Source organism: Manacus candei, unplaced genomic scaffold (assembly GCF_025592945.1).
Source record: "Manacus candei isolate 608988 ecotype Guabito, Panama unplaced genomic scaffold, ASM2559294v1 h1tg000046l, whole genome shotgun sequence".
NCBI lineage: Eukaryota > Metazoa > Chordata > Aves > Passeriformes > Pipridae > Manacus > Manacus candei.
The window spans coordinates 9,018,821-9,035,504 of record NW_026138094.1 but is presented as its reverse complement, the minus strand read 5'-3'; the positions used below and the strand labels follow the sequence as shown (position 1 = coordinate 9,035,504).

Below are 16,684 nucleotides of genomic sequence, written 5' to 3'. Positions count from 1 at the left end.
AATCAAAATAAAACTTTCCAGCTGAAGGAGAGCCTGGGGGTCTATGGGTGTGGGGTGGTTCTGCTGACTGGTGTGGAATGCAGTGGGGATCTAATCCCAGCCACAGCTGGCCATGGGACTTGACTCTTCTGTGTTGCCACCACTGCCTTAGACCTGCAGATCCTTGGAGCTATGCAGTGCAGGAGCCGGGAACAGTTCTTCTGCTGGCTGCAAAGGCAGCTAGTGTGGGTTCCAGTGCACCAGGCAAGCTTCTGGAGCATCTCCCAACATGCCAGGGATGGCAGCCACCACACAAGCTTTTATTCCCACATTTAGCCCCATAGAGAAACAGTGTTGGTGGGTTTTGGCAACAATGAAAACACATCAAAAAAGAAAATTCTTGGGAGAGGAAATGGGGAGAAAATGGAGAGACTGAGACTGCATCTCTGTCACCTAAGGAACAAAGAGAAATAGGCGCTGCTAATTAATGGTTGTTTTTCAACATTATGTAAAATGCTTAATGAAGTCTCATTTGAACAAGAGCTGCCCTGATGTGCCAAGGGATGTTTGAGCCCTTTCAGTCCTCAGCTGGCTCGCTCACACCTCGGCCCTGACGAGCCCGCCCGGCTGCTCCTGCAGAAGCAGGGCATTCATGTTCCCGGAGTGTTAATGATTTCACCCTCCATAAACCCGGCCACTCAACCGCGCTTAGCGGACACACACTGAGATGAAATGCTCTCTTTGAAGGCCAGGAGGAGGTGACAGGACTGAAGTTTCTTCCTGGGACAGTTTCATCTCCATCACGGGCGAGGTCCCCATGGAAGGATTGTCTCATTCCCATCTCCCGTGGAAGAATCTAACCCCCTTAGCCTCACTGGTATTGATAAATTTTAGCATAATGAGCCATCCCTTGGGCTCATGGAGGTTGTTAGTGGCTGACCTAGAGTATTTTCTTGGCTCCTGCTTTGACAAAGGGGCAGAGGACTCCATACATCCTGCAGCTGTGCCAGCTTTGAGGGGCAGAAGACCTTCTCATTGCTGAGCTCTCCAGCCCAGGCACACATAGTTAATTTCTTCCCCAAGCACTCAGTTGACAAATTTTACAGGAGGCTGGGAAAGTAATGAAAATAGTCTGCACTGCATGTTTATTTGAAAAATGCTATAAAACCCTCTGAATCATTTTCACACTGAGGTGATCTGACCAGCCCGACAGGGAATACTTAAGGTAACAGGCCTGGGCCTGCCTGCGTCACCCAGCTGGGCATGGTGCTCTATATTGCTGTTAGGTGCTCCAGCACCTGGGGGTGAGTGGGAGTCTGCTGCTATCTCTGGGCTACTCACATTTGCATCCAGCTGTGGGATCCCCTGGAGCACAGGACACAGGGAATAAACCTGAACCAGGGATGCTCCTGCGCTGGAAGTTCTCAAGTGGTGACTTAGGGTAGCACAGCATCATCCTGATCCAAGGCAAGGGGAAAGGAGGCAGCAAGTTAAAAATAGGATTTTCATTCTGTTTTCAAGGAAAGAAAATGATTCAGCCATTCAGATGAGGTGAATTAAATGTGATCCTGTCTCACAACCAAAGCACTATGGGGAGCCATCCCTTTAGATGAAACTTCATAGATTTGTCTCCCTGAAGTTCCTTTGCAGCTCAAAGGAACTACAGATTCCAATGTGACACAGTCTCTCTCCTTCTGAAAGGTCTAAGGGAATTGTGGGTACTACTGGATTAAAGTGTTTTCACTAGTAAGGCTCAATGCCAGTACAGATGTTTCTGTAGGTTTTGTCCTTGCTCCATGCACTTGGCTCTAGGGCTCAGTATTTCCCCCTGTGACTTTTTGCATAGGTGTTCATGGCAGAAAGATCCAAACCTGCCAGCTCCACTGAGTGAAGCAGCTTTATACACTCTCACACGATGGTAACATCCACTGAGAAAAGCCAAAGGAGCTTCCTGCTCCCAGCTGTCACTGTCCTGATGTCTTGGGTGGGGAAACCTCTGGTAACCAGCTCAAGGGATCACACAAGAGGGTGACGGGGCAGAAAAAGATGCAAATAAATGGGTTTACTCTGAGTAGAGCTGTCAAAGCTTGTTTTGACGAGATGTTGTCTGATTTCCTTGCTGGGCAAGTTCAGCCATCCATCTCAGGAGCAGGTGGGATGGTTCCCTGCCAGCAGGTCCATCACGAATGTGCTGGGGCAGTGAGGGGTGGAACTGAGAACTGGTGGAGGGTAAGGGTTTTCTCAAAGTAGGGAATGGGGGCACAGAAAGTCTTCACCTTCTGGAAGACCTGTGGTCCAGAGCAGATGGAAAACCAGGAGAGGAGCAACAGATTCTCCATAAAACTACATGGTGCTTTTGGAGGGAGGAAGGTATTTCTTTCATGGGGTAGCTGAGCTCAGAATTTGGACCAGTGTGTGAGACAACAACTCAAGCTGTGCTTCAGGAGGACCCAACAATGCTTTTCCCAGCGACCAGAGCTCTTTCTCCCTCTTCTGCATCAAGAAATGCTCTGCCATCCTGTGTCAGAACCTCTGTCCCCCAGAGAGGTGAGAGCAGCTTCAGGAGGACAGGTGAAATTCCTTAGCTGCTGGCATCGTGAACAGGACATGTCACATCAGTGCAGGAAGACAGGAAGGGGACACACACTGCAGACTTCCTGAGCAAACAGGGAACTCCATCCTGTCCCTGACACAGCCCCTCCAGCCACCTTTGCATGAGCCACACGCTCCCCTCCACGAGACTGACCATCTGCCAGCCTTCCTGCCTGTCCCTCCCATCCCCTCCTTCCTGCCTGCCCAGATAGTCTTTCCTGCTGAGGGAAAGCAAACAGCTTCTGTTTATTCCCTTTCCTCCATCTGCTAGTGTGTAATAGGAGCCTGTTCCACCATTTTCCCCCTTCTTTTCTCCCTTTGCCTTGCTGAAGGAGCCGTTCTCCATCGAGGCAAGAGGCAGCCACCTGCACTGCCCCACTGCAGATGTCCACCCTGAGACACAGTGCTTGGTCCAAAGGAGAAGACTGAGAAACAAACAAAATCTTCCATTTGCCTTGACATCTTTGAATATTTGTCACAGGAAGACAAACCCAAAACATGACTTTATGTGGAAAATGTCTCTTCTATTTTTGACCTCCCAAGGCTTTTTTTAAAATTGTAATTGTCACCCCTAATGAATTAAGAACGGACCTTTCCACAGGGAGAAATTTAAAAAAAACACTCATTCTAATATCACTCCTTCCTGTTCTACTCAAATGTGCAGGATAGCCCACAGACACTGAAAAGCTCTGTGGGATTTGGGGTCTGGGGTGCAGTGGAAACATCACAGCTCACTTGCACAGCTCCTCCACCACACAACACCACTGTTATGGACTCATAACAGGACACTCATGGTGTTTGCCCTGTTCCTGCACACTTCCGTGTGACTTTCTGTGGAGCTTAAGCATGAAAAATCCTGCATAAATACATAAACAAGATTATTTTCTAACTAAGCACCGTGCTTGTAATTTTTCTAATAAGAAATGGCTACAGAATAGCTGGGGGGACAGGTAGGGGGGTTTGAAGGTTCATTCTTTTTTCTTTCTTTCTCTCTATCCACCCAAGTCATATTCTCTGCATGTGACATCACATTAAGCTGTCCCCTGGCAAGACTAGAGCAGGTTCCCGACAGGGACTTGCAGCAAAGCCACACTCAGCATGACAGCATTTCTGTGACAGCATGTCAGCTCCCTGGCTGGATGTTCTTCCTACCCTGTACGTGAGTCCCACATCATATATTTCATTAATACTCTCCGGCAGCCTCACCCATGGGAAACTGGGACTGTGTTTGTCACATCAAGAGATGGCAAAACCCACCCCAGGGTCTGGAAGCAAAAGGAGCTGCTGGCAGCTTTTCTGAGTTGTACCTCTGCACTGCACAGGGAGTTCCCAACACCCAGCAAATACCCAAAACGTCCTAAAACTAATTTATTATTTTTTTTTAGTAGTGGGTGGAGATGGGAGGGGCTCTCCCACCCCCGCTGCGAGTTATCCAAGGTGAGTCTCAACTATATTGGTCTGCTTCCAAATAAAAAACATCATTGCTTACACATAGTATTTATATGTTCCTCCACCCTGGTTTTGGCTCCTTCCCACTTTTCTTCACAAACTGCAAGCTGAAAAGGGCCATTCAGGGAGGCTCAGCAACACAAACACGGCTCCAGCCCCTCTGCCAGCTCCCTGCTCCATAGTGAGAACAACAGATTTCAGCAGGAGAAAAAGATTTCTTGGCCCCTGTTAACATTTTCACTTCTCACACTCAGACTGTGTTCCCTTGGGCTTTTCTTTTTTCTCCTTTCCTCTTTTGATGCTAATTTTTGCAATAGAGACCTTAGCAGCAGAGCTGCAGACCGTGTAAACTCCAGCTGAATTTTATATTTCTACATAAGCCTGGGGAAGCAGCATCTTCGTCCCACAACCCCCCTTCTGAGATAACACTAAACCAGTGTAGGTGGCCCTTGGTTTCTGCTCCTGAAATCTGATTCACTACCAATAAGTGCAAAATGGAAAATAAACACAGATATGCATTTCCCCATTGTGGATTTGGGCATACAATTTGTTTGTGGGGGTTTTTTCCCTTTTCGGAAGCTGATTTTCTTGCTTTCTGTAGTTTATTAAGTGTGTCCTAGTAATCAGATCTTCAGTGAAGACAAACCAGTGTGACTCCACTTAGTCGCTGGAGCATGGCTGATTTGCATTTCACAACCTCTTCACACCTCAGTTCCAGCGACCTATAGGCATGTATGAACACACTTCCAGTGTCTCCATTAGTGCTATGAAGCCAATTTTGAGAGGAAATTCTCAATCTCTTCACCGTATATCAATTCACTGATGACATTCTTAAATTCTTGGACTGATAAACATGAATTAGATACCCCCTACTTATCAGTGCAGGTGAAATCTGGGTAAAAGCGGGGCAGAAGCTTCTCATCAAAGGGAAATGTCTATGAAGAACATCATTATTGTCCTGTTTTTGAAAACAAAACCAGGGGGCTGGGCTCTGGTAGACAACCACCAAATGCAGATGCCAAGTGAACAAAGGCTGTGACACAGAGATGACCCATGGGCTGGCTGGAATAACTCAGAAGCTCCTTAAAAATATGTAGGAGAAAATTCTGGGGACCTGTTCCCATGCTAGGGTTTGTGGTGGGGGTGGCAGGATGCTGAGCAGGTACTCCCATCAACTCCATCCCAAATGGCATCTCCTCTTCAGGTAGACAGAGACAAAGAAACTGGGAGAAGCCAGGGACTGAAGCTGGAGTTGTGCAAGACTTTGTATGGGAGACATGGGAGTAATGGCAAGCTGAGGGGAGACTCTGCAATAAAGCAGGCTGCGGGAAGGACACAGAGCTCTTCACTCCCACAGCACCACCCAGAGCTACACCATCCCCTGAGGACTGCTCATAAATCCTACCCCAGCCCATCTTCACTCTCCAAAACATCCCTGGCAAAAAGAGCACTGCTACCTGCCCTGATGTAACCAGACCTTGTCCTGGTCAGCTTGGCAGAACAGCACCGCAGGAGCAAAACCAGGTCACAGTTCTCTCCCTGGTGTCCATCACAACACTCTGATGCTCAACTTAGGAATCTTACAAGCCTTTCTTCTCCCCATGCGCTTGGGATGTGTGTTTGCTTTGGCCGCCGCGCCCCAACCTCCATTTCATTTATAATTTTTGTATCCAATCACTTTACACACAGCAATGGTCTCCAGTCAGAGCAGACACAGGTCCCCACTTGTTCCAGGCAGAGCCATAGACCACACAGTGTTCTGAGTCGCGAGGAGGAGGAAAATGGAGACAGAGAAGAAGTGACTGACAGACCCAGGATATGGCGAGTGGAGGGGACTGGGTCATGGGGATGCTGCCCCAGGGGTTTGTGGAGCTGGGTGAGCTCCATTTCTTAAACAGCTTTCTGTTGTCCACGCGAAGGAAGAGTGGTTTTTTTAAAAAAAATGCCAGCAAATCACAACTGCCAGCTGAATACAAAATGCAGTGTTGTTCATGGTGGGGTTTTTCATCCAGGACTGGTTTTGACTGTAATTTTCCTGTTGTTTGTTGCCACTTGTGGTGTGTGCGTATGCTGTTGTCAGCATGCTCTGGTGAAATGAGACATTGGTGGTTTGGTTTGTTTGCTCTTCTCCAGGAAATGTGACTCCCTTGTGGCAGCCTGGTCATGTTGCTCTCTCCTGCCTCCTCATACAGATGCAGAGGTTGTGATGGTGTCTTTCTAAAAGCCATTACAAAACTGGACCTAAGGGATGTACCCTAGAAAATACAGAGGACTGGGGTGAAGATGGGCACAGGATCCAGCTCTTTGTCTTAAGCACAGCCTCTGTTCTCACACAAGGACAAGACACTCATTGGCATCCAAGACAGTGAGGGAACCTCAGAGGGGTAAAGCCTTGAAGTGGTGGCCATCCATACACCAGGCTTTGCACCACACTCTGCATCTGGGCTGAGACAAACCTCGTAACTCAGTGGCAATTAACAGGTGCACTGAAGTTGCCTAAAGAATTACATAACATCCCTACCTCTTTCCTCCTTGAAGTGCTTATGGCTTGTGAAATGCCTACTGTATTACGCTGCCAACTTTTTCAAGTAGGATTTTATACTGCTCTTTATAAATATCAGTGCACACATCTATAATGTCACCTTAGGACTTGGCTAAAAATCTCCAGGTCTCATGGTTAACATGGTTTCTTGGGATCCCTTTTCAATTTTCCTTTGACAGGTGACTTACAATTCACTTCTATTAATTTTGCAACATGCAAGGGTCCCATTATGAAATAAAAGACCTATGACCAAAGACACACATCATTTCCAGATGCTGACCAAACACAGACCAAAAACCACCCTGATCGCTCAGAAAGGCCCAGAAATGAGACACAGATCTTGTCCTTGCTCTTGGGGAACTTCCCAACCTTCTACTTTGCTTATCATCTTTCTAAATCTTGCGTCACAAGCAAAACTTTGTGTCACAAACAGATGAAAGGGAATGCCTTTTGGGAGCGAGAAGACTGTCATCCCTGTGACTGTGGCAGCCTGGCACCGGAGAAGTTAAACCCCAGTAGCACCTCTGAGTGACTGGAATCCACAAAGGTGTGCAAATGGCAGCCAGCCCCTCAGAAGTGCTGAGTTTGCCCAGGGACTGCTAAATTCCTGCCTCTCCCCATGCAGTTGACATCTTCATCCCCACCAGCTTGCTGGCTGCCTTCCCTTCCCTGCGGAGCTGGGAGAGAGAAATGAAAACACAGATGACTATGAGGCTAGAGAAAATGCTCTGAAAAGGTGATTTCTGGCAAAGGAGGATTTGCCACGTCACGGGACACTTCTTGGCTTCAGCCCTACAAACAGCTCCCACCGAGGTAGCCAGCAGCCTGCACGGAGGAGGATGGAAAAGTACCAGTGAGTGCTCTCTCCCAGGCCTCCTCCTCCCAGGAGGGGCTCTGCAGACACCATGCACACACACCCCTCTGCTGTGGTATTTAACATGGGGCTGTGGGGAGCGTGATGCTTTCAGAGGGCACGGGCCTCAAAGGGTCACAGACACTGCAATGAGAGCAGGGAGAGTGCAGGGAATACCTGACCTGGTCCTTGCAAATCTGTATTAGAAAAGGGTCTCCAACTGGCCCTGATCCCACAGCTGATCCAGTACCCAACAAGGACAATGGAGGAGTCACTTGGACAGTCCCAGGATTTCCAAGCCTTGCTCCAAGGAAAGGTGTTAAATCTTTAGGCAACTCTTACCAAGCTCCAAGCCCAAGAACCACAAGATGCCCCAGAGAGAACAGACAGGTTGATCTGAGAGCTGGCTGAATATTTTGCAGTCACTATTTAAAAACGGGACATGAGCAATTTATAATGAAGCAGTGTCACCAGCTGGCATCTGAAAAGCATTTCCTCTCTGTCAACGAGCAGGAGAGAAACTGGAGGGAATTGTGTGAAACCAAATTTCATTTGCCTTTATTTATAAAATGATTCCCCAGCTCAGCAGCTGAGTAGCCTCAGAATGGTTTTTGGGATCCAGGTTCAGAGCATGTCCCCTGATCCAGCAGCAGCAAGCTCCTCAAGCCCTGTTTGTGGTGTGGTATGGTTCAACACCCAAGTTAAAACTCATCCTGGTGTCAAAAAGCATGCCAAGACAGCACATGTGTATGAATATCAGCAGTGGAGGCATGGCCATATTTTCTTAAGCTGATGCTACGTAAGAGATAAGAAAATTCAAATCCCATGTTTGTGGGCTTCGTGCAGCCATGCAGAGAAAGAGAAACAGCTTTCCTCTACCTCTGAATCTGATTTGCCCATTATCTCCCAGCTCCTGCCCTCCAGCCCAGGGAATAATTGAGAATACAGACCTGTTTATAATTCTCCTCCATAAGCACATGAGTCAGAGCTGCTGCCTTCATTTGCAGGTAATCACGCTAGTGAATGCAGCCACACTAGTTCCTTGCCTTTTAGCATCCTTAGAGGGGGTCTTTGAAGTTTTAATGCTTTGGATCTGGATTAGCTCTCTCGACTCATTATTTATGGCCATTTATCCCAACCTGAAACAGGTCCCACAAGCTCTCTGGTAAGTGGGATGAGAGATCATCTAATTCCAAAGGAGTTTCTGGCAGTGTCACTGTCCTCTACTTAAAACAGCACCATCGAGAACATTTAGCTTCATGATTTTTCTGTGATTTAATGCCATAATCACCCCTTCCTTGCCTCCACAGCTACCAGGGAGTCCTGGGGCCTGTTCAAGTCACCCCACTCTGACACAGAAATGCACTGTGCAAAGCATGTCTCATCTGTCTGGGCAAGGTGGGGAGAAAGGTAACATGTTGCATTGCTGCACAAGTCATAAATCATTATGTTTGTTCCCTGTCTGGCTTTGCTGGGCAGTGGGCAGTCAGTGCTGCGTTCATTCCTTACTTTTCATTACTCCTGTGGCTTCAAAGGCATTATCATCACATACCTGTGCTAGGACAGTGCTGCCACTTCCCCTTTGTAAATGGAAATCCAGTTACTGAGAGGACAAGACTTGCCAGAGGTCACAACATCCAGTAAGAAGCAATGGAAGGAACTGAACAGCTCAACACTGACACAGAGCATCCCTCCTCCTACCAGGGTGTAGGAAACCCACAGAGGGACAGCTCTACAATTTGTATCTCCCACCAAGTACCACGCACTTAACATAACTTGCAATCTGACTCATACCAATCCTAAGTCATTTTATAGGTGATTTGTCATTTGCTGTCAGTCATGTTCCTGGTATTAGATATTAGGAAAACCTTTTTTCATGGAAAGGTTTATCAAGCATTGGAACAGGGTGCCCAGTGAAGTGGTGGTGTCACGAACCCCGGAGGCGTTTAAAAGCTGTGTAGATGTGGCACTAAGGGACATGGTTTAGTGGTGGACTTGGCAGTGCTGGGTTAGCAGTTGGATTCAATCATCTTAGAGTTCTTTTCCAACCTTAATGATTCTGTGACTCTACAATGTCCCGATCCCATCAGTGAGCCTGCTCTGACCTCTGAAGATCTCAGCTTAGTAACATGGGAGGGAAGGGAATTAGAGAGCAGCACTCCTTACACCTCCAGCCACCTCCCAGAGCCTTCAGCTTTGCTAATATAGGAGGAGCATTAGTGTCTCCATGAGATGCAGTCTGTGGCTGTAGCTTGATTCTCTGCACTGGCCGAGTGCAAAGGTGCACTCAGACCATACAAATAACCATTTAACCCCAGATAACAGTTTAACTCTCACTTAATTCAGTTAAAGGATTGAACAGCAGGTATCTGTTGAGTTCTGGGGAGAAAAATACAAAGGCAGCAGGCAAAGGAGCCTGTTGATTTAGGAAGGGTGACAGAGAGAAAACAGCTGTCCAACTGAGCCGGGGAGCATGCAGCGAAGTGCAGGGCCCACTCTGAACCTTGCTAGACAAGGGTGCTCTGTGCGTGGAGAGCTGCAGAACTTCCAGTTCTTCCAGAAGTCCAGGTCTTGAGTCTCTGTTCCCTGCCAGATGCCTGTGGTCACCAGCTCAAGGGCACTGGCAGCCAGGACAAGATGACCAGAGCTGCCTCTTCTTTCCTCAGATCGCAGAGTTATGCAAATTGCTCCTGGCTTAACAAACTGATTTCAATTAAACACAGGTCTCTTTTTACCTGAAGGTTGCAACGCCATCCATGACACCACTAAGACCAAGAGGGTGTGTTAAATTCCTGTCGTCTTCATCCAAGGCCTGAAAGAACATGATGGCCAACAGACAGAGCATCCTCACTAATCCGGTTTGTACCCCAGACCGGGCACGGTCCTCGGCATTTTTTGTTTAGCACTCAGAAACCCATCTCCATGCACTCCCCTGCTGTTTTACTGATGAATCTTAACCTTCTCCCAAAGGACTTCATCCTGCCATCACTGGCAGGTGCCCTGGGTTTATGTTCTCTGTGACACCTTCAAAGCCTAAATATGAGTGCTGTGTCAGGGCCACTTCTTGCATTCCCATATTTCTTCTGTCTTCCCCATAGAGGCACTGTTTATGGAAACTGCCCTAGGACACCAGCAGAGTTCTAGTTAAGAGCATCAGAAGCCTTGGCCATTTTCCTTCAAGAGTACCCCACTGCTTTAATTTCTGCTCCCAACTGTTCTGAAAATGGGGGGGTTACCTCCTCTCCAGCCAGAACAGCTTATGATACCTATTATATTAGACCACTGATGTTTTTAGGAAGATTTACCAGCAGTTGTTTGGAACAAATGCCTAGCAGCTGGAGCAGGGCCTGGAGAAAAGACATCTTCCATAAAATCCCTCTCTGTACCTGATTAGAACTCAGCAGGCTTTTCTGGTGAGACACTGATGCAATTTTTGGTCTCAAAGAGGAACTTTTCAATAGTCTGAAGTGGCTTGGTTAGTGAATTAAGAACTGGACTGGGAACAAGATTCCTGCTTTTCAGCCACGTGGCTGTGTGCAGCTTTGGTCCCATCCTTTAAATCCGTTGAGTCAGTTTTTCATGAATTTCTATAAAGGGGCTGCTCTTGGGTAAGTCTGGACTGCCAGCAGCACAGCCAAGAATGATTAACCCAGGTAGCTTTAAATGAGTTAGCAGAAGTGCTAGAAGGAATCCAGCCCCAGGTGTTGCTGTGCTGTGGATTCAGCCCTCTCCCCTGCAGTGATGGGAGTGAGCTGGGAGGCTCTCAGTGCACCAGTGTGTCAGTGGTAGAGACACCCCACCACATCAGCCAGCCCACTGTTCACATCACTACAGTCTGCAGTGTGACTGCAGTAATACAGACACGCCCAAATTCTGCTGCCTGCTCCACCTTCAGCCTCTCATCCCAGACATTCACCTGGTCAGGTGGCTTCTGGGTTGGCTTCTCTACCCAACCCAGTGAGGGGAAATGTATCTTTGATCAATTCTTAAAATCACTTTTTCTCTTACTCCTGCTTTCTCTCTGCTGGTATTTTTTGGTCCCACTGGATGCTGGAGCTTATGCAGAGGTGTCTGACGTGAGAGGTGAAATAGGGAGGCAGCCACAGACCCTGCAGTCACGATCTGTGAGTCTCCAACGGCAGCAGGTTGGCAGCTTCTCAGCAGACAGCACTCACCCCAGGACAGAAAATTAAGTCTGAGTGTGTTTGAGGTCAGTCTGCTCTCAGCTCTTTAAAGCATCCCATTGAGATCTCAGCTCTTATTAACCAGTTCCTTCAGTCCCCTGCAGCTCATGGTCATGCCTAGAAAGGAAACCTCCTTCTACACACTGAAGTTCCCTCAGCAGGAGCTCACTGCAGTGCAGACCAGGGCCCCATGGGGAGGTTGAATTCAGGTGAGGGAGGCAAATGTATTGCTGTCCTGTGAGCAAGAAGCTGTTACACCAGACCAGTCCTTTCTTCATCTAGCCTCATAAATTTCCCGTGTAATTTCTTTTGCTGTACTGAAAAGTGACCATTTATTTCCAATCCAAACTCTCTCACTGGTTTCTGATCCTGGTTCTTTGACACTGATCTTGGGGCAGAAATTTCCCATCAGCTCTCTCCAGGCTTGTTGCTTCAAGGGACCTTAAAGTAATTGATTTGTTTTACATTGTATGCTTATATTCACTAGCTAAATGTTTTTCAAATGAGCTTCCTGTTCAAAGCTGGATTTCCAAAGAGGTTCTTGAGTAACTCCTTGTCATGTAGCAAGGGGTTAGTTTTCCTCCTGTGCTCAAGCTGCCTTTCTGGTTTAAGTCATGCAGGCAAGTTAAAATTAAGGTGTCTTTGTTTTGAAACTGCCAGAGGACAAGAGTGAGAGAGCTTGGCAGGGCCAGCAGCAGGGAGGTAATGCTTTCAGCATCCACTGGAATAAACAGCAGAGAGTGTGCTGGACTCTTATTCTGAGTGTGCTTGTGGGTGGGGACTACCAGCCTTGTGCAGGGGCAGTGATCATGTACCTGGCACAGGTGTTCATGGAGGCAGCGATGCCACCTGAGACCAGTGCTGTGGTTTGTGGGGTCTGTGGGGAGGGCCCCCGGGGTGCAGATCAGCACTGAGCCCAGGTAGCTGGGAGGGAGGATGCTTTGGATCACTTTGTTTCCAGCTCTCCCTTTCCCACCACTCGTGCCACCGTGTTTTGCCCTGGTGCCTGCTCTCTCCTGCGTGTGCCACACACTGCATGGCTGCAGCAAAGGCACTGGACCACTGGCTTTCCTAAACCAGAGACATGCCAGTAGCTTATTTGCCCACGTCAGCAGAGAAAAAATGAATGTCACAAACCAACCTCAGCACTAACGGACATGGAAAATTGGCAGGGAAGAGAGTATCATAATTGCAGTGGCTGCTGGAGCACGGAACAGTGCTGCCCAGAGACACACATCAAAGGAAAATCCCTGCCGACCCGGCTGGCTCTGCCATCAGCCCTGCTTCCCTCCTCCATCTTTTGTCTCCTGCCCTGAGGGTACAGTAAGCCAGAGTGCCTGCCAGCCCTCTCCCTCTGGATCCAGAGTGGGAGGTAAACACAGTGTGGCTTTAAATAAGGAAGAGTGGCAGTGAAAGGATCGATGCTGCCTGAGTGTCTCAGGGGCTGCTGGGGATGGGTGCTGTCCTTCCTCACACCCCAGCCTCCTCCCCACAGCCTGAGCGGTGCTAAATAGAGAAGCCTCTTTGGGGACAACTGGTACCAGGGCTTTTCCAGGGCTGGCATGAATCAGAGGACAAAGATGAGAGCCACACACAGGGCAAATGGAAAAATCCAACCAGCTCACCTTGCTGGTGGCTAACAGAGGGTTATTCTTGGCCACCCTCCCCCTGTACCAAGGAGGAGTGCTGTAAACACTGTCCCAGGGCCTGTCCTGCCTCCTGCTACAACTTCCCAATTAATCAGCATCCTGAGTTGCAGGCAACCGCTTAGTAATGGGCATAAACACTCATCTACTTAATCATATTCCCAATGCCCAGGTTGTCCTTGGCCAGCAGAGGCTTGATGAATGCCATGTTCCTCAGGTCTCTTCTCAGCCCCAGCAGCTCTAGTGCAGCACCTTCACCTGTGACAGGCAGGTTCCCCAGGCAGATCCTGCCCACCTAAGCGCCTTTCCTGCCCCTCCCTGATGTCTAATAGCAGCCACCACAAGCTTCACTCACCTCCTAAGCACAGCAGGAAAACGCAGTATATTTGTGCCTTCTGTTGTAAAGCTGGCACATGGAAAAACAGAGGGAGCATGGGCTGGGAATTGGAGATGTCCACAGAGAAATGACCTTCTGGATTGGAGATAGGTCAGAAATTTCAGGAGAGCCCAAGGGATATTCCAGCAGGGAATATCAGGCAGGTAAAGGTACAAAGTCAAAAAGAAGAGGAAAGGAGATGAGCTCCCAAGAAAGGGGGTTGGGCACAAACTGAATGGAGTACAGAGTGACTTCTTGCTTTGCTTCACCTCCACAGTTCTCCCTGATCAACATCATTAAGTTCGTGTCCTCTGCCAATACCACCATACATCCAGAGCAACACACTGCAGCAGCTGAGGCGACACACAAACAGTTGGGCTGCTGTTGAATTGCTGAATTATCCAGGTGCTGCTAGCTGGCTTTCAGAAGAGTTAAATATACTGATGTTCCCATCAAGAATGAGAAGACCAGGTCATGTCACTTTGCCCTCAAAGTCAGTGGCATTGCTATGAATATAACCCAGGAGTCTCTGCCTGTCCCTCTGCCAACCACTAGGCACTGCTCCTCCCTGATGTCTAATAGCAACCACCACAAATATGCCTCACTCATCTCCTAAGCACAGCAGGAAATAAATGGCCACAGTATATTCGTGCTTTCTGTAGAGCTGCTGTTCAGCTCTGGCGCTGCCCTCAGGTAACCTGGGAAAGAGTGGCTCTTGTGTGACACCCAAGACACTGCTGGCCACAAAATGATGTAAGCTTTAAAAATGAAACAAGCAGAAACAATAAGGAAGACAAACCAGAAAGCAGCAAGCACTTCATTTTCATGGGAAATGATTTGCAGGATTTGCAAGAAGAGTCCGAATGCCTCTTCCCCTGCCTGGGAACAAGTGTACCAGAGCACTGTAGGCTGACTTGTGGGCAGCTAAGTACACGTGAAGCAGGGATTTTTTAACATGGCCCTAGGCAGGGCTTTGCAGTTCACATCTCTGCTTTTAAATAATGGTACTTCTGTGTGTCTGAAGCTAAAGTGACACCTCAGCCTGGGTAGGGAGATCAGACAGTTCAACAATAGGTGCCGTGCAATAAGGTAGCAACGGGTGTCTCCACAGGTACATCAGTCCTCTACTCCTGTATCAGTGTCCCCAAAATAGATTAAAACATAAACTCAAGATCTTTATTTTCAGGGTTCTGACTGAGCCCAAGGGATCAAAAAATCCCACCTGAAAAGATCATATATCACTCACACAATTCTCTTTTTGAATGGAAATACACAGGATACAGAAAATGCATCAGAAAACTGAGAACTCTGGGGAATGCAAAGCCCACTGTGACAGGTTTCATGGAAACACCTGGGGAGAAAGAGGCCTATGGTGGGCTTTTCACCAGAGTATGGACAAGGCTGAGCAACTTGAGTCTGTCTTGGTAATTTTTGCATTAAAAGAACTCCTCTGCTGAGTGGGTTCAGCAGATGGAAGAAGTAGGTAAGAGCTCTTAAAGTATGTTAGAGAGGTCTTCAAAATAGAAGGACTGATTGGTTTTACACACTGGCAGAGAGTTAAAACTGAAACTGGGTGGATTTAACTGAAGGAGACACCAAGGGTTTTGATATTGAGAAGTAATTTGGGCCCTTGGACCTTGCTCTCCTCCCTGCATGAGAGTGGTGTCTCACCCACACCTGACCACCCAGGATGGTGGAGTCTGGGGGAGGGAATCAGGGAACATCATGGCCCTCAGTACCTTAGTTTGATTCCAGCCCCTGATGCACATGCTCCCCTCCTGAACAGTTTCTTTCTTACAGCTTGAACACTCCACATTGTCCTTCCCCACCATTTTGCAGGCAAGGTCCTTCTCCTGGCTGCTAGTGTTAACACAGGTTTCCCTTGTTCTGTCCCTTGAAATTTCCAGTAAAGCGCCTTTAATACAATCTCTCTGTGGCTGTGCTAATTATGTGTGAAATATTTTTTCCCCCCATAAACCAAAGAAAACAAATCAACACAGTAAGATCCTTTCTCTCAGGCTGTTTGGCAGGTCTCACAGTCTTCAAAAAAGTTACCTGAGGTCCACACAGTCTCTGCTGTCTTTTCACAACAGCTACTTTTGGGTTCCTGTAAAAAAACCCAACAAAAGAAAAGGTAAAACAAATCATAAAGCCCTGAAAGGCTATTTTCCCACCTGAATAGCCCCAAGCCAAAGGACAGGCTGTCTGCTGAACTGCGTGCTCTGTGTGGGGCCTGTTTCTGAAGGAAGGAGGGACATGGGGTAGAGTAACACACGCCTACCACCCTTGCTCCCTAGTGTGGGGGTTTCCTTGGTCTGCTAATTCTGCTCTGGTTTATCACTTCCCTCAGCTGCTGCTCAGTTCTACTTTCCCTTCCTTGTCACCCTGGCCATGCATCCAACCTATTCTAATAGTGCTTGGGAAAAGAGAGGTCAGAAAGCGAATGACCCTCAAGATGAGCGTGGCTGTCATTTCTTCCATGCAGGGAAGTATTATTACATCTTTTTTCCCAAAACCAATACCAAGCACATACCACTTAAGGCAACATTATCCCCATATTTAGGATTTATTTGAAACACCACAAAGAAGAATGAAAGGCAGGAAAGAGGTCAAGTATATGTGCTCTGGGAACAGCTGGTCTTGGGGCTGTGACTACGCCAGGTTTGTTACTCGCTCCCCTGAAGGGTCTTGGCATTACATCAGGTTTGGGCTCCCAGCCCATTCTTTCTGAGGTGGCTGGGCCCCTCCTGGGGACAGTGACGTTATTCCTGCAGCCTGACATCAGCATCATTACATCAAATCTCACCTTCTTGCCCGCTCTCAGCTGCCTCAGGGCTGTGAGATTCAAGTCACCATTAACTCACCCTTCAGAGGAAGCAGTTTTGTCACAGTGACTGTGCTGGAGCAGCATCATTGTATAAATCCCACTCAAACCTCAAAGGAGCCAACTGGGGCTGTGAGTTGAACCATTCCACCTCTGCTTACTCCAACCCCTCAGGGCAGGACCAGCTGGGGAATCCTGCAGCAACCCCAGCCCAAGGTGTCCCAGGCTGAGCCCTGAGC

At 48.1% G+C, this 16,684-nt stretch overlaps 1 long non-coding RNA gene across 1 annotated transcript; it reads right to left on the bottom strand.

The window, feature by feature from the left end:
* Positions 1-380: 380 nt before the first annotated feature.
* LOC127475430 (uncharacterized) lies at positions 381-15,713 on the bottom strand. Its single transcript, XR_007906215.1, has 3 exons — positions 15,677-15,713; positions 1,321-1,489; positions 381-432 (listed from the first exon to the last, which is right to left on the bottom strand). It is a non-coding gene; the product is annotated as an uncharacterized LOC127475430 (long non-coding RNA).
* Between the last annotated feature and the right edge of the window lie 971 nt (positions 15,714-16,684).